The 25,320-nt window shown below is 35.6% G+C and overlaps 1 protein-coding gene and 1 long non-coding RNA gene across 4 annotated transcripts in view; one reads left to right on the top strand and one right to left on the bottom strand.

Moving 5' to 3' along the window:
* The window catches only part of LOC109452270 (uncharacterized), a 37,185-nt gene extending 25,915 nt beyond the window's left edge, over window positions 1-11,270 (bottom strand). Inside the window, exons 1-2 of one of the 2 annotated variants that reach the window (XR_002138117.3) lie at window positions 10,994-11,270; window positions 8,365-8,521 (exon numbers count right to left, since the gene is read on the bottom strand). This is a non-coding gene — a long non-coding RNA (uncharacterized LOC109452270). The remainder of the gene's footprint in view (window positions 1-8,364; window positions 8,522-10,993) is intronic. The other variant, XR_002138116.3, reaches the window with a different exon arrangement.
* A 6,471-nt stretch (window positions 11,271-17,741) lies between these two features.
* HPGDS (hematopoietic prostaglandin D synthase) overlaps window positions 17,742-25,320 on the top strand; it is a 45,924-nt gene continuing 38,345 nt past the window's right edge. Inside the window, exons 1-2 of one of the 2 annotated variants that reach the window (XM_019741098.3) lie at window positions 17,742-18,564; window positions 19,001-19,166. The gene's annotated coding sequence lies outside the window, so the exon portion shown is untranslated. The remainder of the gene's footprint in view (window positions 18,565-19,000; window positions 19,167-25,320) is intronic. The other variant, XM_088791946.1, reaches the window with a different exon arrangement.

Raw genomic sequence — 25,320 nt, 5'->3', positions numbered from 1 at the left:
CATGTAAAATTTCTGAGGAATTCAGTTGATTTTATAGGATAAATGTGAAGTGGTCATGTGATATCACAGGAAAAATGTCTGATGTCGACACTGACTACATGACTATAAGTATGATATTCAGTTAAATACTATACTCCATCCTGGTCAGGCACGTAGGAGATACTGTGCTGTATTCTGAATACCAAAGTTTAATGATATCAACAAATTACTGAGTATTCAGAAGCAGGAAATATTTAAAGCCATATGGAGACTAGCTAAACATCAGGGGCAAAATGCCAAAGATGTAGTGATACTTGCGCTCTTTTCAAATATATGTAAGACAATGGTGTAGAAGGAAAGGGAATGGGAGAGCAAATCTATAGTTTAAAAATTTCACTATTTTCTATATAAAATAGATCTCAAATTTTTACCTTTCTTCTCATTTAATATGTCTCTGAGATTTGTCCTCGTCTCTTTTTTCTCAATGTTAGTACCTTAATCTGCATTATTGTAATAAATGTGTATCCGGTTTTTACTGCTCGCACCTGACCTCATCCATCTTAATGCTGTTACTAAATGATTCTTCTTAAAATAATGTTGATGTCATGGAGCTCCAACTCTGAACTACGGCTAACCTTTCAATGCCCCCATTCAAAATTTATGCCGATTTTACCTATTTAATCCTATTTTCTGCTATTTCTGATGGGCCACCTACTCAATTTGAGTTTGTTCCTTCACTATCCTCCAGACATGTCATGTTCTTTGTCAGTTCCATGCATTTTCTTAACTTAGATCCCTCCTTTACCCACTCCTAATCCTCTGTCTGTAACTTTCTCACTATGTGCCTAATTCCCAGCCATTGTTTGAGAGCCATTCCATGCCATTCTTTCCTTGAGGCTCTACTTACATACACTATTTTGTCATAATCATTTTGTATCATATTTTAACTATCCTTTAGTACTTGATTTGTTTAGTAAGTTTTAGTTAGAAAATAATACTTATTCCTTGATAGTGCTCATCAATCTCATTCTAGTCAAATTTTATACTGTTGGGATAGATTACTGCAGTGATGACTCCAGTTTATTCATGCTTCCTTCTATCCATGCCCTTTCAGAAACTCTCATATAATGACTCTGGACTTGGCCATTTGACATAATTTGGACAAAGAGGCAATGAACAAATGCAATGCAAAAGAGACATGAACAGTTTTGTGTACTCGGGCTTCCCTTCTTTTGCTGCTCTTGGCAGCCCTGAGACAAACCATGTGAAAGAGGTGTAGGCTATCCTCATGGAGACATGGGGCCCAGTCATCCCTGTTCCCCAATTCAGGGTCAGTACCAACCAACAGCCTGATGTATGACCGTGGCTACCCTAGAACGACTAGCTCCCAGCCAACCCAACCAATATTGCAGTTGCATGACTGAGCCTGGGCAAGACCAAGAGAACTGACCAGCTGACATTGCCCCCTGGCATTGCCAACTCACAGAATTGCTAGCTTAAAAAGTGTTGTCTTACCTCACTCCACTTAAGGGTGGTTTATTTTGCAACAAAGCTAATGGATATAATGGTTATTCATTAGCCAGTTGTCACTTGGGTATTAGATCTGCTTCAGCATTTACACTGTGACTTAGTTAAGAGCAAGAAACCATGAAATCTTTGCTAAAATGTTCAGGATTTTAGACACTGCTAGACACATGCTCTACGTTGCATAGACAATTTGATTAAAATTTTCCTCTAATAATTTTAATGTTGTTTTATTGCTGCCATAAGGATGAGATTACTATTTTTTTACACACAATGACATCACCTGCATTTTCTCATTTTAGGCAGGATAAATTTTTTAAAAAAAATATGCAATTCATGATAAGTATAATCCTGGATTAGATTTCAAATTTTTAAAAAATTTCTATAAAGGATAACACTGAGATAATTTGCAAGATCTGAATGTGGATTGTATATTAGCTAATAATAATTTGTCAATATAAAACTTCCCAAATTTTACAATTATATTGTGGTTATATAGGAGAATGATTCAACAAAAATACTAGTACTATATTTACTACTAATAAATATATATATATATATATATATATATATATATATATATATAGACTATTAATAAGAGTATAAAGGGGAAAGAAGGGGTAGAGAGAGAGAGACAGAGAGAATAGGGTATGGCAAAAATGCCAAGACTCTGGTGAATCTTAGGTGAAGGATAAAAGGGGATTCATCATACTATTCTTACACTTTTTTGGTATATTTGGAATTTTTGTTCAAAATAGAAAGTAAGAAAAAAAAGAGGAGCCGCTACTCACCAAGTAACTTAAACATTTTATTTTATAAATGATGTAGGTCACTTGCTTAAAATGGAAAGTCTGCTGGACACTAAGAATGAGCTGCCAGTTACTCTATCAACTCCACTGTCATCATTCATTATCGTAAGGAATTTGTTCTTAAGTCCATGATGAAGGATTGGGAAGGGAAATGGAAGTGTTCAATGAATGTGGTAGATTGAGTAGCCAGAAAACAATTTGAGAATCTTCAGGATTACCAGATCTTCTAATATATACGAGTAGGTTCTAAGAACAAATTACTTCCAACATTATTCCTAAAAATAGTGTAGTACTGACTATGATTCCACTCTAAGAGCATGTGTCACTGTAGTGGAGAGCTGTTTACTTTGCAATTAGTAACTGATAAAAGAGGAGAGAGATTGCACTGCAATATTTTTCAGAACTGAAACTTAAACCATTCAGTGATCTAAATGTTCAGAGTACTTTACTCTGCAGACTGAGTTAAGCTATGAAATCCTCAGGAATTTACCACGGTGACCCCAGTTAAAATTTATCTGAAATTCCCTGACTTCTTTACTATTATATATCTGTGCAAATAAGAAAAGCCACCATTTTCTGGATAAACTGGAATGCTACAGAATAATTTGTGATATTTACTATTTCAGGAAAATTTTTCACAGCAGGAACTTTAATCTTTAGATACAAGATTTTAAAGATACTATTTTATTAAAATACACAACTAAAACAAGCAAAAACAGCCTGAAATTAAACTCCAAATGCTTAGTTCCAAATACTGTAAGAGGGTGAATTCTTTAGGTATTTTAGGTATTGATTTCAACATCTCTTTCAAAGTATTGATTTTGGTAAGAAGTACAGCTTACAAAAGGTAGACTAATTTTATGCATGTGGTAGGTAGCACTCAGTTAAAAATAGGGGCCCTTTCCCTAGATATTCTTAAATGAAAGCATTGAATTCAAAGATAGAAACGTAAAGCTTTGCTGTAATTGACACTATTTCGGGATAAGAGGTAAATATATAGCACAGTAATCAAATTGTCGATTAAAGATCAAAGATAAATTTCTGGTTGAAACAGAACTTTCTTTAACATTATGCTGCTAGCTTCCCATTGCTGATGGAAAATATGGCCACAGATAAGATGAAATCTTCCTGTTCCTTCTCTATCTACCCAGTGTGCTAAGTGCAAAGGCAACGGTCTCTAAAAGTACCAGAATTGTTACTCAGCATCAGATAACAGAATCATGATTGGAACATATTTGCATGAGAACTCTCTTAGCAGAAACAAGTCCAAAGCATGAAGCTTTAGTAAGAATAACAAGATATTAAAGATAGTATTTTATTAAAATACACAACTAAAACAAGCAAAAACAGCCTGAAATTAAACTCCAAATGCTTAGTTCCAAATACTATAAGAGGGTGAATTCTTTAGGCATTTGTGTACACAATGTACACAAAGAGCAATGCTCTCTGAAGACAAAAAATAAAGTTTCCCATTTAGATTTTAAAAATATTTGCCCTGTAACTTGAACCGAGGTAGAGGGGGAAAAAGCGTTTCTTTTGAAATCGTCAAAATCTGATTTTTTGTGTGTTTTTGCGATTTTTTTTTCTTGTATAAATGAGGTAACTGGGTCATAATGCTTGTTATTTTAAAATATGGTTACCCTTTCTGATTGAGCTCAGGCACCATGCAATTAACTCGTCCTGGGTCAGCTCCATTCCTTAGCACTCCATCCTGTCACTGGGTGGAGGTGACAAGGTATATCTTGGTTTCTTCCTATTTATAAAGCAGAGGTGATGACCAGAAATGACAGATGGGGCTTATGCTAGTTAGCATTTAAGTGAAAGTCTTAAGTTCCAGGCTTGTGTGTAAACTTAAAGACCAAGGAGTGAGCTCTTTATTAACATCCCTTTCTCCTTTGCTAATCAGTTTCTATTAATCAACCTTATATATATACGTAGGAACTGGTAAGGGCAAATTATCTTCTCTTCCCTACTAAATAAGAGCTTCTAAATAATTGTAAACATCCAAATAAATGAAGCTTCGTACATCCTTGTGTCTGTTATTCAGGGAATTATTAATTAAGTTTTAATATTTTATATTTGGTTAAGAGGAAAGAGGCAATCCATTCTCCTGCTTAAATTCATTTATATCTTACTTACACGCATACTATTCTTTAAATGCAAGAATATGGGTTCTATTAATCTCAACTGGTTAAATTTTATAAAGGCCAAGATTAAGTACAAGTTGCTCAGAAAGCGTGTAGAAGACCCATACAACTCAACCCTTGGAACCAGGAAAATTTCCAAAGAAATTACTATCTGAGCTAAGAACTGAAGGACAAGTGGGAACAAGGAAATGAAGACCAGAAGTGAGAGGGGAAGAAGGAGGCAAGGGAAAGATGGAAAAGTATTTTAGAGAGAGGTAGCAGCATGAACAAGACACTAAAGATTAGAGACAGCCTGATGTGAGCTTACACTGGGGTTCAGGGAGAAAGGATGAGATTGCCAATGTCAAATATTGAAGGCAACTCTGTTCTTTGACGATTTGGAGCTTTAGCCTGAGGCAATGAGCAGCTATTGTAGATTTTTAAATGTAGAAGGTAGACCATATAAAAATCACTGTATTTGGAAATGGATCAGCGCAATGAAATACTGTCAGAAATACAGTAGACCTTTGAACAATGTGGGGGTTAGAGGTGCCAACCACCACCTGCAGTCTAAAATCTGTGTATAATGTTTGACTCCCCCAAAACTGTCCCTTGGTTATCTGCAGAGGATTGGTTCCAGGACCTCCATGGATACCAAAATTGAAGGATTCTTAAGTGTCCTACATAAAATGACAGAACAATGCAGACAATTGACTCTCCACACCCGTGGATTCCCAACCGGGATCAAAAATATTGTTTTCTATCTGTAGTTGGTTGAATCTCAGGGTGTAAACCTGGGAGTATGGAGGGCTGGTTGTATAATTATCGAAAAACATCTGCATATAAGTGGACCCAGTGTAGTTCAAGCCTGTGTTGTTCAAGGGTCAACTGTACAGGTTCAGAAGTTGCTGCAATGATCCCAACAAGAATGATGGAGATTTGAACCAAGGGATGGAGACAAGTTGACAGATTTGGAAGAGATTTTAAAAGTGGACTCTAAAAGACTTGATAATTATTTGAATATAAAAAGAGATGTCCACAATTCTTACCAGGGCAACTGTGGATGGTGGACATATTAATAGTTACATATGTGGATATGCAGAACAGAAGAGAAATTCAGGTTCCAGCTAAAAATTGAAAAGTCATCAGTATATATATACTGTAATTAAAACTTGAGCATGCATGAAACCATCAGGGGGGGGTGTAAGTGACAAGAAGAGCAGGCTTGATACATAACCATAAAGGAGACCAACATGAAAGGAATGAATGGAGCAAGATAAACCTGTCAAACAAATTGAGATGGAATTCCCAAAGAGGTATGAGGAAAACCTAGGTTCCACAGTGGCAAGGAAGTCAATAGAAGCCCATGTTACCAATGTCAATATAATATGGGATTAAATAACATAAATACCGAAGAATATCTTCATGTTTATTAGTGCCCCATAGTTTGAAGATACTGCTTTCCCAGCCTTGCAGTACCTTTCCTTTCCTTTCCCCTTGACCACCTACTTAGCCAACTCTTCAAAGCAATATTGGAAGCTTAAAAACAATGTATTCCAGTAGTATTTCAATAATGTCATTAAAATATGTATATTACGAGTTTTTAAAAATAACAGTAATAATCATTTTCATTTGAATAACTCATTTTCCTTCCCTCCCTCTCTAGATTTCAAATTATAATCATAGACATTTTATTCCCCAGTGCTAAGAAAATTTTATTTTTATGTACACTATATTTTTAATTCATCATATTTCCTTCTAGGAGAGCAAGAAATTTGTGGCTTACCTCCAGCATTTGTGTAAGAACTTAAGACTTCCAGCATATTAGATTTATCCTTGCCTTCATCATACTATCCTACTTTTTCTTACCCTGATTTAAATTTTATATGTATTTTATAGTGCCGTATTGCATTTATTTTTGCAAACTGTCAATTATATTTAATGATGTTAATGATGTTGTATGTGTGTGTATATGTATATATATGTAAAATCCATATCTGATAACTTATTACTGATTGTCTTTTCTCTTGAGTACGGTTGCATTTTTTCTGTTTATTCATGTGTCTAATAATTTGGAATTGTATTCTGTGAGTGACGTATTGTAAAGATTCGGATTCACTTTTGTTTTGTTTGTTTTTTCTTCTGTTTCTTGGGATTCAAATTCTCTTATAGTCTTCCAAAAAGAATTGTGGTTTTTGTTGTTTCTGTTGATGTTTCAGCAGGTACTTTAGCTGAAAGTAAACCAAACTCTGTATCCATGTGGAGTAAAGCAGCTAAAAGCCTGTCCAATTACTTTAGTCTTAACTACTCTATACATGTGCAATTCAGGGGTCAGCCAGAGAGTGACAGAATTTATACTTAGAATTGGGGATGTCACCTATTGATTTTCTCCTGTGTTTTCTCTCCAGATTAGTTTCCTACTGCTGCTATAACAAAGTAGTACAAACTGAGTAGCTTAAAACAAGAAATTTATTCTCTATGTATATATACACACACATACACACACACACATACAATTAAATTCCATTTCATCACTACAAATCTGTGGGATAATAATTATGTCCATTTTATAAATAAGGAAACTGAAGTGTATACCTTGCCATATGTTTCATATGAACTAGTTTCTGGAGAGCAATACATTCTTATTTCAGTAACCAATTTATTGATATGTCAGTAACAGTAAATATGTAATAGAAATAGCCTGAACTTAGTCTTTAATTTGAGAAATTCCTTCAGGAAAGATGAAGACACTAAGCAGACTATTGGTGGTAAATTATTTACCCTCCATTTCATCTCCACCTGCCACTTCGGCAATCGTGGACCCCTGAAACTGCTGCTCCATCACTAGCACAAACTCCTCTTCTTCAAGCCTTGTCTCCACCAGCCTTATTGTCATTCTGATGTTCTCTAGGAGCCCAGTGGGGGTGTGGATGTGATTCTTCCAAACCTTATAGACTTTACTCTCTAGAGCAAGATTGGAATCCTTTCTGCTTCTCATTACATCTCCTAGATCATTACCCTCCCAATCTCTTATAAAAGTAATCTTACTTCTCTGAGACATGCCATTGGGACTCTATGGCCTGCTAATTTTCTTCATCATTGTCATCTACAATGTGACCACTCGCCTTTGTTCATCAGAATCTTTGGCACCACACTCACAGTCTTCGCTCTGCTCCAATTCCTGTCATCACTGTAGGTGGCTTCAGCAGCCACAGTGTACTTTCAACACTCTGGCCTCTCATTTCCTCACCCTCCTCATCTCTATGGCCTTTTCTGCTCCACCTCAGCTACTTCTTTCCCTGGTCATCTCCGGATCTTTTAATCATCAAAACCATTTATTTTCCAAATTATTGGCTTAGACATTGCGCACTCTCACCATCACCTCTCATCTTTCTGGCTCGCTTCTTCAACTATTTCTACCTTGACAATTCCTTGACCTCTTTGGACCCTCCATGAGGAACCAGTCCCCATATCTATATCTTTCCTTCTATGTTTATTTTTTTCCCCATTCTCTTTATTTTCCATGATCTATAATTTTAAGAACAATATTGTCAATGCCATAAACTCTTTTTCTTTTTTGTCTTACCTCTTCTATCTGACAAAAATCCCTCCATTGTTATCCCAACACTTTCCTTTTTTCATCTCTTTATATGGACAACAGAACAATTATGGGGGAAAAAAAATACAAGGCAGAGCATATGAGTACCACCAGAAATTTATGATCACCAACTTCCACTGGGCTCTCAGTGTGGCCCTGAAATCCTAGTGTGTTTCTCTAGGCAACTTGTTTTCTTATTTGCTTAACTCTTTCACATTTCTCTAGTCTCCTAAATTCCTTAGACTATTATCCCATTTTCTCTTTCAGCCATATACAATCAAAATTCTCCGGTTCCTCCCCAACTCCCACCTGCGCTCCCCAGTCTTACCTGATGCATCTGAGGAGAGTCCTCATCTCTTGTCTTGACTATTTTCCATCTGTACTCGGGAATCCATCTTCTCTTGCTTTTCAAGAACCTTCAAAATGGATTCTCCTCCCTCCTCACTGTACCTTCCTTCAAACTCTCAGCTCTTAATAGGGTTTTCCTGCCAATATTTCAATTTGATCTAATCACTCTCAACTTTTAAAAAAATGCCATTCCCTCCACTACATGGCACATTTTAACATTAACATTTTCAGTCTCCTTAATAGTCTTTAGAAGTACAGCCTCATCAATGTACTTTTCCTGTGCATTTGAATTCAACAATTGCATTCTAAAATATTTTAAAGGTTAACTCTCTCCTGCCAGCAGGTGGCTTTGCGCCGAAACGGGTAAAAAGGAAACTTACAAATTTTATGAGCAATCTAAGATTTAAACCCAGGTTCCTGTCATTACTACTTAGTCTGTTTATAACTTAATAGTTACTGCCTGAGAGCTGTTTATTATCCAGAGATGAAGTGAATACCCATGAAGAAAAGGTAAGTAAAACACTAAAATAAATCAATAATTTCTTCAAGATTTCAAATGAATTTCAGACCTATAATGAGAAGTGTTTTTTTAATTGTATTTTTATTTTATTTATTTATTACTATAGCCAAAAAAGATAAGTGGGAAAGAAAATGACAAATACATTAAAAGGAACTATTGTTTTACATTGATTTTTCTGGGGCTGGGCAGAAAGGCTTTGGGTGTCACTCAATGTCCAACAAATATATTTATTTTGTAAATATATTACAAAATATTAATAAAACAAATATCTGTGCACACCATCCATCCCAACAAATAGAACAGTATCTAGCTTTTGAAGGCTATGTGAACAAATTTCCCTTTTCCCTAGAGGTAACACTGTTCTGATTTTGATGTTTATAATTTTTGTCATATCATTTCTTGTCACTATAGTTTAGGTACACATATTACCCCTTGATATATTGCTTATTTTTAGCATAAATGATACCTGTGACTTACTTTATCATCAACATTTATATTTATGAGTTTCATCCATTTTGAGATATGCGTTCCATTGTATAATATACCACAATATATTATTATTGAGTCATCACATTTCACTAATAAAGAACTTACACCAACCAAGGGCAAGAAGAATGTAAAATGGATATTGGAAAAAGAAGCTATACATACAAATTTTGGCCTTTGATCAGTTGCAAAAATGGGGATTACAGTAATCTATACTTCATCTTACCTTATCATACGTTATGTATATGTATACATACATATAACCGATTACATTTTTCTTCCTTTTTCCCTTCCGTCTATTGTTTTATATGGTGTGGTTTATAGTGGTTGACTTTACAAATTAGTCTATATGGAATAGGGAATCACTATGTTATTGTGAATGAAACTAGTGGAGGAATGAACTGTCAAAAACTGGAAAGGGTTTGAGATTTAACCTACTTGCACTTTAACCTGTCAAAGTTTCATGAATGCTGGTACAAGAAGTAAGACTCCTGGGTCACAGATGAAGGACAGTGTATTACTCACATCGTTAGCAGTAGCCAGAGAATCAGCATTTTTAGGCCCTGGTTCCCTGAGCCCCGATTTCTACAGAGCAACTCAGAGAGGGCGATATGAGACCTGCACATACAATGGATTGTGTTCAGGAAAGGAACCTGAATCTTTTACAATGAGAGAAAGCCTGCCTGCCCTTTGCTCTAGAAGAAACCCTATCTCTGTCGTCCAAGGCTGTTCACTGCGTATATAAACATTCTGGAAAAGAATGGACATTAAAGGTTAGAAACATAGTGCTACATTCTGAGCCCTACCGATAACATATAGCAGAAGTGTTGAGGTCCCTCTAAGTACATATTACTAATGTATACTTGGGTGCTAGTGGTATATCTATATCCACTAAGAACCTCTTTCCCCCTTAAGACATTGAAACACTTTAATGTAATAATGTCATTGATAGCAAAAAATACAACCTAGAATCATACGTTGCATTGGTTGTTGTGTCTCTTTAGTTTCTTTTAATTTGGAAGTACCCTCTATCTTCCCTTGACTTTCATGGACTTCACATTTTTGAATATTATAACCAATTATTTTGTAAAATATCCCACATGAAAAAAAAAGTGTTTCCTCATTATTAAATTCAGGTATCTTTGGCAGAATCATGACAGAAGTGGTGCTGTGGTCTTCTGACTGGAAGGGAAGAGGACAGGGAAGAGGAAGAGGCAAGGACGAGGAGTTACAGGTAAACATCCACCCACAGACTTTCTGAGATCTAGTTCTATCTTCTCCAATTACTAAACATGGGACTTTGGGCAAAGTGTTTGACTTATTTGGGTTATCCTTCATAAAATAGCAACTTATTAAGCTCTCAAAGACATTAATAAGGTAATAGTTATGGAAAGGTCTCATAGCCAATATTAAGCATGACATTTTTGTATAGGGAAAAAAAAACCTCCCGTCAAGGTCATAAATGACATAAAAGCTCATATGTTAAAGCATTAACAACTATAGCCAACATATATTGCCTCCTTAGAAAATTTAGTATTGGACATTAAATGTTTAATTTTCCCTGAACACACATGCATGAACAATAAGCCTCACATTTACTTACTTTGTCTGATTTATTCAGGTAGGAAGAGCAGCAGATGCACAGAGCTAAATTCTTATGCCCAGGGACATAAAATAGTTTTTATCTTCTCTTCTTTCAAATGAAAAATGAAGGCTTAAATACATGCAAACTGAAAATAAAACACTATTGTTCTTATAAAGCTGTGAGTCACTCTCAAGCCTCTGTGTTATTAACAGTTGAAATATCTCCACCATGTGAAAACAGACTGATCAAACGTCTCCTAGAAACAATGCTCTAGCTATAGCGTGATAACATTACTGAGGCAACAACTGTCAGCTCTCATAACATCTCCTCTTGAGTGATGGATAAGGCATTTCATTGTCTGGAAGTCCCACAAGGATGAACTATTTCTGGAGACCAGTGAAAATGAGCCGCATTTATTTTTAAATGAAGTAGAGGGAAATGTGTTTAACTTCCATAGAAAATGTATTGGTGTGAGTAAAATTCTCAACCACTAAGACATCGCTTCTCAAAAAAAAAAAAAAAAAAAAAAAATCCCCAAACCAAAATACATAGAAATCTACTTGGGTGGAAATATCACATTGGATTATAGTAACTCATAAAGACAGGATTTTGAGTTATCACCTATTCTCTGCAACACTGCCATGCGCTCATTGCCTGCAGATGGTAAAGCAATTTATGTTTTTAAGAGATATCCAGGGAAGGGGATTCTATAATGCCTCTCAGGAATTTGCTTAGTAGTTTACAACCCTTGCTGTCAGGAAACTATTCTCTATATTTAACTTAAATCCCACAAGCCAAAGTTTAGACCCATTTCCTTTGGTTCAGTCCTCAGTGGAGATGGAGAACAGCTGTTCACCATCTGCATAATATTGCTTTATAAATTAGAAGGCTGAGGTCATCCTACAGCCTTCTCTTCTACTGGATAAATGATCCCATTCATTTAACCTGTCCTCTTATCACCTATTTGCAAACCCTTAATCATTTTAATTCATGCCTATGAATTTTAAGTTTTTCATGTCTCTCATAAATTGCGTACAAGACATGTTAATATTTGTACCAGAGTTCAGAGTAATTCCCTTTTTCTGTTACAACTGTGTCCTTAAAAATCCTGGTATCATATGCACTTTTAAACACTATCATGCATTTCTAATATGTTATTATTTGTGTTCTCTGTGATTACTATCTCCTTTTTTAGCTAAGCCACACATTCTTGAATTTAACTGGTGTATTTGTTCTTCTGTGTTTGGATCATTATATGAACATGAATCTTTAAATTGAATTCAATTTTTTCTGACTAGGACAAAATATCTGATTATAGTGGCAAATATCTTATTCTAATTTGAAATTACCTATGATTTTAATTTATGTGCTCTACATTCCATTACTGTGATCATCAAATTAAAATCAAAACAAAACAAAAAAAAAACTAAATGCCACATAAACTCTACATAATACTTGGCTTATAGGTCAATGTTACCTTTGAGGACTTGTTTTCTGGGAAAATATTTCCATTGGATAATAATAATAGCTAGGCAATTGTTGGGGGATTCTGTTTAGAATGTTGATCTGTATTGCTGTTACACTGAGTTCATTTTTCAAGCATCATTTTTGTTTTCCCCTTCCGTAGATAGACCAGAAATAACCCACAGTGAGCTTGTGCCATTTGGCTATAGTGTATGCTCTCCTGCCCTGCACCAAGGTTTTGTTGGAGCATCTGACTACTGTTGCATGCCACCAAACTGTGGTTATGAGCCCAGAATTCTTACCATAACCACAAAAAGCAGTATGTGCAGAAAGCTCACTTACAGTCTGACTAGAAACTGACTGAAAAAAAAGGGATGACACTCATGCAAGACAGTATTTTTCTGGGGTCATGATTTCCATTCCTACAGGGATTCTATTCAAGTCCAGATAAATGATACCTATTGTAACAGGTCCTGTCATTCTGGTCTGCAAAAAAGTTAGAATGATCCACAGGATATTTTTTCACAAAGCCACGTTGTTCCTAAGGTATTCGTCAGTTAATTTTCTAATGATTAAGTTTAGCTATTTGGAGGGAATAATTATTGAATTTTTAAGCCAGCAATTTCTAAGGCACTCTTGGAAGGAAGAGACTTTAACTCTTAACTGTAATTTATAAAGAGCCTTTTTCTTATTTTAAAATACAGGCACCGGAATTGGCTCTTGCTAACAGAATTTATAGTTAACAAAGAAATGCTGAAGATTGGCATTTAAAAAACTAAGGCAATAAATGAATTTTTCATTTTGTCTTTTTAAAAAATATATAGCCATATAGTATGATGCCTGGGTAGTTCTCCAGTCTTTTTCAAAAGCAGACATACAGAGAATGTCCTATTTTAAGTTGGTCGTGAATTAGGTAATGCTTCCTCATTGCTCTGAGTTGAAAAATAGTTTGTATCTTTTAGTGTTCATTCAGAACTACATTTCACAAAATGACTTAAAACAGTTTCCAAATTTAAAACTGTTGAGTTTTAAAAAACTGAAACCATAAGTTGAAGCTAAGGTTTTCATTTAGACATGTCTCATTTGAACTTATAGTTCCCTTATGAAATTGGAAATCATATCAGTGGTTTTCAAAATTGTTTGCTTGCATGTCCTCTAAAAGCTTTTTCATTCATTTATTCAACAAAGATTTTTTGAGCACCTTCTATGTTTATGGGATACATCAGTAAACAAAATAAACCGAGACTCAAAGAGCTTAGAGTCTAGAAACAGATAGTAAGCATAATAACTAAATTAAATAGTATGTTAGAAGGTGATATGTGACATGGGAAAAAAGAAAAAATAGAAGCGAAAAAGGGAGTTCAGGGATAAAAAGGTAGGAGGAGAAAACTGGATAGTTTGTAGTATTAATAAGATTTGAGCAATGACTTAAAAGAGGGGAGAAGATGGCCAAGTGGGGGAACAACATTCCAGAAAAAGGGAGCAAAGGCCCTAATGTGGGAGCTTGCCAGGCATGCACAAGGAGGCCGATGTTTCTGGAGTGTGGTAAGGGATGAGGGGTTAGCAGAAGAGGAATTCAGAGAGGCAATGGGAGGCCACACCCGGAGGGGCACTGGCAGCCACTCAGGGGAGAGGGCACTGGAGGATCTTAAGCAGAGAAATAACACGATCTCAACCACATTTTTGAAGGATCATTTTGGTTGCTTTGCTGAGAATAGACTGTATGGTAGCAAAGGTAGAAGTCAGGAGACCTCTAAGGAGGCTACTGAATAATTATAAGTGAAAAATGATGATGTCTCAGAACAGGCTAGTGAGAAGTGGTGTGACTATGGATGTTTTTAAAGGTGAGTCACACAATTTCTAGATGCATTGAATATGTAACGAGAGAAAGAAAAGAGTAAAGAATGACTCAGGGACAGGTGTGTGTGTGTGTGTGTGTGTGTATATATATATATATATATATATATATATATACATTTGAGAGTCATTGGCGATAGGGACTATGTTACTTAAGGCCATGAGGTTGAATGATATCACTCAGGGAATCAGTGTTGAGAAAGTTGGCAGATCAAAGACTGAACCATGTGGTAGACCAGTATTTTGAGGTTGGGGTTAAGAGAGAAAAACAAACAAACAAACAAACAGAAAAAAACAACAACAGAAAAACAAAGGAGACTGAGGAAGATAAACTAGTGAGGGAGGAGAAATACTGAATGAAAATTTTTATATGAAAATTTATATCAAGGAGGAAAGACTAATCAACCATACTAAATCCTTTTGATCAACTAAATCCTTTTGATCAAGAAGCACAATTGATCATTGGATTTCATGACTGTGAAAGTCATTAGTGAACTCTGTACTAAACTTTTGATGTAAGGATGGGCGAAGGCCTAATTTTGTAATCCTTAGAGGGAACGGGAGGAGTCAGAGAAAGAAATATAGGTAACTCTTTTAAAGAATTTTATTAGAAATGAGACCAAAAAAAAAAAAAAAAAAAAGGATGGTAGTTTTCAGAGTAAGTGAAGTTAAAAGAGAGTGTTTTTAAGAAAGAAAAAAAATAACAGCATGTTTGGATACTGATAGGAAATATTCTGTAGAGAGTGAAAAATTGATAATGTAGGAAGTGGTAGAATTGCTGTTCTCAGGACTTATTAGGGAGAGAGTGGATGGGATCTTTGTCTAAGGAGAGGAACTGGCTTTCTACCGACAGCATGACAGTTACCTATACCAACAGTTGGGAAAGCAGAGTACATGATTACGTTTACTGGTGAGTAGATACCTGTGGTGGTGGGAGACCGCGGAGATGCTGCAGCTATTGGAAATGACAAGATGTAGTCCATGATCCTAGAAGTTAATGGCTGACATAGGGCGATGCACAAGACTATTTGGAGGAAAAGAGTTCAAAAAACTGAGTTTTCTGAGTAGATGAATTAAAGTGCTGTCACTTTTAGTATGCATTACTGATGCTGTCTTTGCTTTGCTCACTCCCACGGGTGAAATCTATTTTTGTTGCCTGTGATTAGGGGAGAGAAGAAATGAATAGTAAATATAAATAGTGATCACTCTTGCTACTCCTACTCTACAAAATATTTAATTCAGAATATTCCAAAACGGGCCAAAACGCTCCATTTCTAAAACCATGCACAGAAATATGTATAAGATAGGGAAATACATAAACTCCTACCGTAGATTTATGGTACCTTGTTTAAATGAGCTTTTTCACTGACAGCAAATTTTGAGTTTTTCCTATATTTGGCACTTTCAGAAATCTTTACACCCTGATACAATGTACATAGGAAAATTTGGAATGGCTGAACTGTTCACCTCACTTTTATATTGTGAAATGGAAGGTGGGAGAGGAAAATTGGCATGGCTCCTTGAACACAGTCGTATTTTCAAGCAGATGAGTTTTAAGGGAAAGTACATATGAAAGCTAAGCATTAGGAAATTGATTCCCTTTAACCTTTCTATGTTCACATCCACCACGAAATGTCTTTGTATGCCCTAGTTTGCGGACTACTGAGAGAGACAGTTGAAAATTTAAAACAATCTGGGTCATTAACATTCTGTCTGGGGAAAAAAAAAACCATCACAGCTCAACAAAATCAAGATGAAATGTTTGGTTCAATTGAAGCACAGGGCAAATGAAAAAAAAAAAAAAAAGTTTAGAACTCTCCAGAAAAGGAAAAGGCTTTCTTCTTCTAAATGAAGACTAACTCTTATCGTTTAGAGAACATTTCCATTTGGAGTTCATTCTTGAGCTTTTATGATGCTGTATGGCACTTGACTGGCTAGGACAGTAGATCCAGGGATGGCAACAAACCCTCCACCAGAGCAGGACAGACCTAAGAAAACCTACGTCAACTGTAGCAGTTGACAACACAGATTTATTCTTGCAGGAAAGCCTGTATCCAGGAGTTTCAATTGTCTTCAAATATTCAAGCAAATAGCAAAAAGGGTATTAGTACAAACTGAAACACCTAGATATCCCAACAGGCTGACAGACTACAACAGAGACTGAAGCAAGGTTATTCACAGCCTGAGTCATATCGACAATCACCATCATGGAAGCTTATCCATAGGCAGCTGGGCCTTCAGTCAACAAAACCAACAACCTGTAACTTGACTGAGAACTGACCTCTGCAGCTATTACCAAGACATGCTGGTCTTTAGAAGGAAAGGATGACAATTCTTACTGAGAAAAGAGGAACATCTAGTGGAGACTATTTGCTTCAATGGAAATAGAAATTTCAGGACATCTCTGCTCTCAAATAGACCAAGTCCTCCTCTCGTTGTGCTCTATTAAGGGGTCTTAATTCACATTCCACTTGAAAGTAGCTGATGGGGAACAGATAGTGGCAATTGCCACCATGAGTCCAGCAACAGTTTGATATTTTGCTACTTTTAAAAGCATCTACATAAATCTGAGAATTATTAATGCAAACAAAGGGTGCCAAAAAATGTATATACATTTTAAGAAAGGAAAATTGTATTAAAATTTTAATACTCAATATATATTAATAACAAAAGAGAAATACAAGTCACGTGTGACTTCTGCAATTAGAAGAGGTGCTCAAAGTGGTTACCATCAGCGTCCAGACACATCTGATTATGGTGAACTACTGCTTGAGCAACGTTGACCAAAATGTCCACTTGTATACACAATTTTTTGGCACCACCAGTATATTTGAAAGACATTTTATTTATTCTGAATAAAGTTTGTGTTTGATGTGCATATAAACTCCTTATTTAGTTTTAAAACCTCCAATGGTCATATAGACGAGAGACTGAAAACCACTGTTCTAATCCACTTCCTTCCCACCTTCTTATATTATCTTGCTATAAGGAAGCCCCATTCTTCAATGGTCAGTCTTGAAGTATGTCATCTGTATTCATGATTCGAAAACTGGGGTTCCTGGGAGAATTACAAGGAAACCATCTCTACATATTCTGATATGCAATAGAGTAGCTCATGGGCTCCTTAAAATCTTAGTCTAAAGTTTTTATTTCAGAAAGAAACAATATGAAGTTTATGAACACATAATTCAATGAAATGTTTAAGGATCTGTGTATTAAAAAGTGTTTTGTCAAGAGTGTCGACGAAAATTATAAAGATTACTCTGATAAGAGCACTTTAAAAAATCAGAACATGTATTGGTTTGAATAGCATGATATATAAAAATATGTATTTTTTCAGTTGAAACTCATAAAATTGTTTTCCTTTATAGAAAAGATCAAAGGTTATAAATAAAGTACTGAAGGAAAAAATGATTACCAGCATTTTCTCATCTTAAATCAAAGCATCACCAGAGAGCTATAAAAGTTTCTTTTGTGCTTATCCAAGCATTGGTAAAAACGTTCGTGATTGGAAAAATTCATTTCCAAATACTTTTATGTATTTGTTTAGCCATATGTTTAAAACTAGGCTTCTAACTCTCTCCCTGGATACACCAGTGCACTTACAACAGTGCTTGTTTCCAAAGAAATCTTGGAGAAATTATAAGAAAAATAACAGTAAATGAAACACATACATGTGTGGTTTTCAAACGTAGACAAATTTAACACCAATTGAAGTGCTTGGCTTATTCGCTCTATCTTGAAAGTTTCAGAATAATTTTAATTGTAAAAATTAAAAAGAACATCTAATTGTGTATTAGCATTAAGACATGTATGATAGTCCACAAAGTATTTAAGCTTAATTTACAAACAGTGCTTACACAGGAAAACCTGCCCGAGTGCTGAGTGGAGGGTCTCATTTCCTTCCAGCTGCTGATCTTGAGACATCTCTTCCTCTTCTCCCTCTGTTCCCCCTCTTGCCCTCCACTGATTCTTCTGACCTATCTTCCCAGTTCAATTTTAGTGCAGTCTATGGCAAGAGATGGGTGAGGGTAAAGCAAGAGGGAAGCCCCTCTCTCATGCTCCTCTTGTCCTCCTCCCGATTCTGCCACTGAGCTCATCGTATCTGCATGGTCTCCAGGACGAGTCTAAGCTCTCCTGCCTCATCCAGAAGTTTCCATCAGATCCTACTGCATCACCTCCACTCTAACTCCAAGGGTCCAATGCTTAGGATGGCTTTGCTTTCTAGAAGAGGAAATGTTTGAGGAACAATTCTACATTTTCCTTTGGTATGTAAACAGTCTTACTTCAATCCATTATGAGCAGTACCTGAGAAGTCAGCATTACCATTAAAGAGGTCTTGTATTTCTTTATAGTAAATGCAAATAAATGAGAGACAGAGAAGGGAGTTTTCTTTAGAAAAAAGAAAAAAGTTTGGGGGGTAGAAATGACTGTTAAAACTGAAAAAGTTGTAGATAGGTTAGAATAATCACTTCAAATAAAATAAGGAATAGATATGTTCATTTGGAGATTATCTCTTCCCTCCCTCCCTCTCTTCCTTCACTCCTTTGTCTTAACAAACATTTATAGAGATCTACTATAAACCAGGCACTGTGTTCTGTTCTAGGTTTATAGTTGAAAAGGAAAAAAATTGTGCTATGTTGGTCAAGACTAAATTTTCAGTAGTTTAAAACAATAACGATTCATTTCTTGCTTATGTCAAAGTCTGACTAGAAGTTTTAGATGTGCTGATTGAACGCTCCTGATCTCCTTGGCGTCTGCCTGCCCCTGGATACTCCACATTCGGCATGCTCAGAAGCAAAGAGAGTAAGGGAGAAGAGCCTAAGATCTCCTGCCTCATAGGTTTCTCACTGGAGGTTTCGATCATCCTGTAAGTGGTGTTATTTCTACCATTCCTCTAACCAGAATCCTGCTGTGCAGCCAGTGCAAGGGAGGCTGAGACAAGGAAACTCCCCAAATGAACTGAAAGAGGCAGTGAGATGGCCAGACACTAGCTAGCGTCTGCCACATATGCCCTCAAGGAATTTGCAAAGATATAATCAGAAGACAATGCAAAGCATAGTTCCTGGAGCTTAGTATTGCTTTCTGTAACTATTTGTTGGATGAAAAAGTGAATTCAGAGAGTGACTAGAGGATGACATGTATTGAAGTGAGATGGAGAAAAGTAGTGGGAATAGTGTCAAAAGAAGTTTGATAGGTTTTTAGTGTTTTGGGGGACTTTCTTGGAAATTTGGGTCTGACGATTCTTCATTGTACACCTCTTTGCATTACTAGAGGTAGCCTCAGGGTACTAGAATAGCTACAATTACTTTGCACTTATTGTGCCGTGCATTGTTATGAATGCTGTCTAGTATCCAACTCATGTAATCTTCACCACAATCTCATGAGATATTATTTTTCCCATAATAATAAGGAAACAGACACAGAGAAGTTAAGAAACTTGTCAGTCACACTTCCGTCACTATGACAATGAAAACATTCTCACATATTTCCAAATGCCACGTAAGGATAGGGAACTCACTCGGTTGACAACTAAATAATCATACTGCTATCATCTGGGTTTTTTTTACTGCAGTTGAGAACTCAGTTAATCGGTGTGTTAAGATGAGCTGGCTACTTCTGAGAGTGTCCCTTTGGTATTTTGAAATTTCACAACAGTGTGATAAGGAGTGTATTTCTTTTTATATATTTTCCATTGGATTCATTGGTCTTCTGAATCATGAGGAATGATACCTTTTATTTCTGGAAATTTTTTCAGCCATTACCTCTTTTTTTAAATTTATTTTTAATGTATTTTTCAATTATAGTTGCCGTACAATATTATATTAGTTTCAGGTGTACAACATAGTAATGAACATTTATATACCATATGAAGTGATCAATATGTATAGTACCCATCTGGCACCACACACAGTTATTGCCATATTACTGACTATATTCCCAATGCTGTTTTTACATCCCCATGACTATTTTGTAACTGCCAATTTGTACTTCTTAATCCTTTTCACCTTTTTCACCCAGCCCAATCCTCCTCCCATCTGGCGACCATCAATTTGTTCTCTGTATCTATCAATTTGTTTCTTTTTTGTTTGTTTATTTTGTGTTTTAGATTCCACATATAAGTGAAATCATATGGTATTTGTCCTTCTCGATTTGACTTATTACACATAGCACAATACCATCTATGTTTTCATAAACAGCAAGATTTCATTATTTTTATCAGTCATTATCTTTCTAAATTCCCTTTCCCATTCTCTGTATTTTCTCTTAGTGAAATATCCATTCATTATAGGTATGTAGAGCTTTCTCCCTCTATCCTGTATTTCCTGATCTTTTTCTTTCATATCTTTGTGTTTCTATTTACATTTTTGTGATTTATTTAGCTCTGTTATGTTCCAGTTTACTAATTATGCTTTGAGCCATTTCAAATCTGCTATTTAGCCAAAAGACTGCGCTTCCAATGACAATATTATAGTTTTCATTTTTAAAAATTCATTTTTGTACTTTTACAAATTTTCTTAATCAATTATGGTAGTCATTTGCTTTTTCATTATAATTTCATTGAATTATTTTTTATCTTTAAACATACTTATTTCATAGTCTCTTTTGTTATCAATTCTAATATCTGTTGTTTGTAAGATGTGAATACAATTATTTGTTGTTTCTGTTGGCTCTCACTCACAATGTTTAGTTTTCATGTGTATGTGGTGATTTTTTTATTTTGAGCTGATTTTCCTTGGAACTTTATCTTTGAGAATTCTTTGACACCTAAGTTTAATGTGCTCTCTTCCAGAGAGCACTACAACCTGGAATTACTTTAAATTCAATTTTTGTTCTGTTTTTTTTTTCTAGTGGGGGTGACAAAGATAGTGAATATGGATTCTAGGCAAGAAACCATGTGAGTTCAAGCTTGACATTACGAATTATTAGAACTTTTCTTTTGTTTTCAGTCTTCCCAGAACATGGTAGGTATCTCTCTCTGTAAGGACGGTAAATGTTTTCCTAATTCACCTAATAAGGATATTTTCCTTTAAGTGTCCATACTTTATTCCAAGGTCTCAGGTCTAAACTTCTGTCCTGGTCAGAGGCCCAGCTTTATCTCTTTACCACGTGGGTGGTCCAGTAAAACCGAGTTCTCACTCTCCACTTTCTTATTGTTTTTGGCCTCTGAAGATTCCTTAAGTTCTCTTCCAGCATTAATCGGTAATTCTTTTGAAAAATATTTTATATAATATTGTTAGGTGTGTCCTACTAGAAAAGATTTCTGTAAACATCAGTTTGCCATACAACTGGTTTGTAAACCAGTTCTGCCATATTTCCAGAAACAAAAGTCAAGATTAGATATTGTATCAGGGACTAGATCTTAAAGTCTTTGCTAGCTGCATGTTCTACAATCTACTGATGTAAGCTGATGGATTTTATAATATATTTTAGACAATTGTAAATAGACAATGAGAAAACCCTGCAAAGGAACTGTAAATAGAAAATATTAAAATGCAAGCACAGACAGACACAAAAAAATCACAAAGCTGACTTTTCCCCTGGCCTTCTTTGACAAGTAGGTTAAACAAATGATCATCAAATCAGATATGAGAGGAGGAAGTAATCTAATTAAATTAGTCAAGCAAGCAGACCATTTGAGATGAGACATGAATTTAAACCAGGATAATAAACAATAAGCTCTGTGCTAAGAATTATACTTTAAGATATTAGATAATTACAGCAATACACATATGATTTTATGTAGAAGAAATACATATTTGCATGCTTAGTTTCTTTTTCCTTTTCTGAGACCACTGCTATAATCAACGCCTTAACCTTTCTGTAGATAATAAAAAAACTACTGAAGGTTTTGAGCTAAACAGTAACATGACCATATTGCTATTTAGAAAGATTAATCTAATTGTAAAATTCAGGATGAATCTGAATGAGCCAGACTGGAGGCAGGAGCCTGGTTGCTACTGATCTAACTTAATATTCAAGATAGCTTCCTCTTTCTGTGTCCTCAAATATAGCTTAATGGCAATTTCTATAAAACCTGAAAAGTCAAATCGGCAGTTACATTGGAATTATCATCAGTTATGGTATGCCAGTGAGGTGGCTTCCATAACTATGCTTTTTAAATCATGACCCAAATTAATTTGTATTTAAAAACTTAACTGTGTTTCATAATCATAAGCAAAAACAACTGATCAAGTATTTTAAAGTTCAAACATAACTTCAAACAAAATTATCAGCAGGACTGGAACACAATACATTCTAATTAATTGAATATTAATTTCACTTTAAGATTATAATTGCTGCAGCCATTGTACTGTGGTGTAGACTAAGAGAATAAAATTTGAAGCAGAAAATTTAGTAAATTGTTTTGGCTTCTGTATGGTATGTTTCATACGTATTCACAAAATTCCTATTCCTATTCCTTGCTTTTGAGGAGATTCAAGTCAGATAATTAAGGACAGGTTTACCATATTTGTCCTTACAGCACTGCAGTGAAGTAAACAGATGTATGTTCAATATCCCAGTGTTGGACCTTTTTTCACATTATGATGTTTTTTTCCTCAGAGCAGCCATGAGACATGGGGTTACATTGCTTTTTATCACGCAGTGTCCAGAAACTGAATATTTGGCTGAAGATCTCTGTCTTTTCTCCAGAACATAGCTATAACTGATAGAAGATTTAGAGTTGGAAAGATAAGAGAAAATAATGATACTAAAATGAAATGCATCTAGAATTGATTTTTTTTTTAAAGGTGATAATGGGGCCAGTAAAAGAGACCTTGGCTTGACTAAGCCTGTTTAATGTAGAAACAATGAGGGTGGTCGCATTCTTGGTTAGTCATTAAGTATTTTGGAAGGCTGAAAATGAACAAAAGCAAACAAAACCAACAAAGGAAATCAAGAAGCTAATTTACTTCCTTACACACACACACACACACACACACACACACACACACACACACAAATGTCAATGATTCTCAGTCAATCGAATACACCCAAACATGTAGATCCAGGGTATAAAGGTTAAGTGTTAGTTCTACAAGAGTGACGCTATAAAGTAAAACACTGGACTACCCAGCAAATCGATGATAAAAGTAAAAGGAAACTTCCCAGGGTCTAATAATGGCCCTTACTTTGAAAACAAAACTAAGTGATTGTTGTGTCTTAATATATTAGCTAAATATATTCGTGCAAGGATATGATTTTCTCAATATCACCCACTAAGAGTTAGGCCTTTTGTATGTTCTGTGGGTGGGTTTTCTTTATGGGGAACCAGAAATGAATGCTTTAATCATTATTTCCTTCTAATATGTGGGCAGAAATCATATTGAATTTATGTTTTCATCTCTAGAAATTGGCACAGTGCCTGCCTGACACACAGGAGTAAGTGCTTGATAATTTTCTTTTAATGAATTGCAACTTTCTCCATTATAATACTTCTCTCAGCCAAAATAATTATTCGATAGATATGTTATACTAACCAATCATTTACAAGAATTAAGTATCTTTGGGCCGGCCCGGTGGCTCAGGCGGTTGGAGCTCCGTGCTCCTAACTCCGAAGGCTGTCGGTTCGATTCCCACATGGGCCAGTGGGCTTTCAACCACAAGCTTGCGGGTTTGACTCCCACAAGGGACAGTGGGCTGTGCCCCCTGCAACTAACAACGGCAACTGGACCTGGAGCTGAGCTGTGCCCTCCACAACTAAGACAGAAAAGACAACAACTTGACTTGGAAATAAGTCCTGGGAGTATACCCTGTTTCCCAATAAAGTCCTGTTCCCCTTCCTTCCCCAATAAAATCTTTAAAAAAAAAAAAAAGAATTAAGTATCTTTGTAAAAGAAAGATGCTGTAAGGGCTCCATGCAGACCTGAGGAGTATAAGGAGCTTACATCATTCTGGGAGTTCACACATGTAAAAGGAGGGGGTCTGGTGTGCTTATTCAACCGACACAATGATGAGCTTCTGAAAAAAATTAACCCTATAATAATTTTTTAAAAAGAGGGAAATACCAAAAGTCAACATTCATACACAACTGATGATGGAAAAAGCATTTTATGATCCTTCCTATTGCCACTTATTCTTATTCTCCCTATAAGGAGATACAAGATTGCATGCCTGAATTCTAGATCAGCCATTTTCTAACTGGAAACCTCGTCTAAATTACTTATTTTTCGTGTGCTTTGATTCTCTCATGTGTAAAATACAGATTAGCTGTGAAAATCAGCATGGAAAGTTGTGTTTCCATGAAAGTAAGGCAACTACATAACAAATTATTACATCTCAGTGTCTTTGAGTTTCTAGTTATTGTGATTAAAAATTCAAAGTGCTATTTTGTGTTGAATAAATTGATTTACATTATTTATACAAGGTGACTGTGTATAATTGTTTTTATTAAGAAATAAATAACATATTAACTACAAAAAAGTATATAAAATAGTGATTATAAAAATACTAATTTCCTGGGGTCGTTGGGAGGATCAAATGAGAAAATACATTTGAAATATTCAGACTATTATCTGACCTGTAGTAGACAATTAATAAACGTTAGTTACTACTCTTATTCCTGAAACAATTGTTTAGATAAACGCACCAATGAGCATGTTATTCATGAAGTTCAAATGCCAAAGGACACTTCTGAGCAAGTTAGCACTTCATCACTTATGCAAATTTTTTTTTAAGGACCTCGAGAATATAACTTCAGAGCACTGCAGCAAATTAACTTTTCCCAGAGAGAACTGACGACCCCATGTGCTCTGGACACAATTGCATAATAGAACCTGTAATTCTTTCCTTCCCTTAACTCTTTATATGTATCTTGTGTCCTCTGTAAACTATAAATTCCTGGGAGACAAGGATGGACTATGACTGGATTAACCTCTGAATTTCCAGAACCTGTCACAACACCCGGCACTTTGTAAATGCTCACTAGATGTTTTGAATGAATGATGGGATTCATAATTGCCACTTTTTCTCTCTCTCTTTTGAATGGTCTCCTGAGTACCAGGTGCACAGAACCATATACC

This window comes from Rhinolophus sinicus, chromosome 1 (genome assembly GCF_057876585.1).
Source record: "Rhinolophus sinicus isolate RSI-liver-muscle chromosome 1, RSI-T2T, whole genome shotgun sequence".
In the NCBI taxonomy this organism is placed as follows: Eukaryota; Metazoa; Chordata; class Mammalia; order Chiroptera; family Rhinolophidae; genus Rhinolophus; species Rhinolophus sinicus.
The sequence above is the reverse complement of the archived record's forward strand: the minus strand, read 5'-3'. Positions and strand labels throughout refer to the sequence as shown.